This window comes from Arachis ipaensis, chromosome B04, assembly GCF_000816755.2.
Source record: "Arachis ipaensis cultivar K30076 chromosome B04, Araip1.1, whole genome shotgun sequence".
Classification (NCBI taxonomy): domain Eukaryota; kingdom Viridiplantae; phylum Streptophyta; class Magnoliopsida; order Fabales; family Fabaceae; genus Arachis; species Arachis ipaensis.
This window is the reverse complement of record NC_029788.2, coordinates 3,315,739-3,316,568: the sequence shown is the minus strand read 5'-3', so window position 1 is coordinate 3,316,568 and position 830 is coordinate 3,315,739.

Here is an 830-nt window from a genome sequence, read left to right as displayed (position 1 = left end):
AAATGCACGTATTAATACTGAAGTGGTTTTTTCTAATCATCTTCTTAGGCACATTAACAATTTTCGTTTTAAGATCTAAATTTCATAGGCTAGGAATAGTTTTACAAAATACTAAAACACAATATCATGATCATGTTGTTAACATGTCTTGCACTCAAATATTAGACCATTTCAATTATAAACCCGAAAGTTACATCACTTTTCAACAAAGATATGTGATAGATTTTAAGAATTGGAATGGTTCTAAATGGGGGACATCCATTTTTTTTTATGGTTTGATGACAAAGCTTCTTTAGAAGATGGAATCGACGTGGCCGGATTTCTCAAAGGCAACACTCTTTGTTTCGGTGCTCTTCTTTTATACATTGAGGTAGAAAAGAAGAGCACCGAAACAAAAAACGTTGTCTTTGAGAAATCTAGCTGCGATTCGCCATTAAACCATATAAAAATGGGTGCCTTCGATTTAGAACCATCCCAATTCTTAAAATTTATCACATATTTTTATTGAGATGTGATATAACTTTTGGGTTTATAATTGAAATTGTCTAATCGTTGAATGTAAGACATGTTAACAACATGATCATGATAAAACCACTTAAATACTAATGCGTGCATTTTGAAGATCCTAATATCTTTTCTTTTTTCTGATCAAATGAAGGATGAAGAGCCTAAAGAAAATAGATGTATAGAAAAACTGAGAGATGGTGCGAGAAGTGAAGAGAAGTGGCTGAAACTTATATAGTTATATGATTATAATAGTTATATGATTATAAGTTCCATTCTTTCTTTTCTTTTTTTTTTTTTTTTTTTTTTTTTTTTTTTTTAAATTC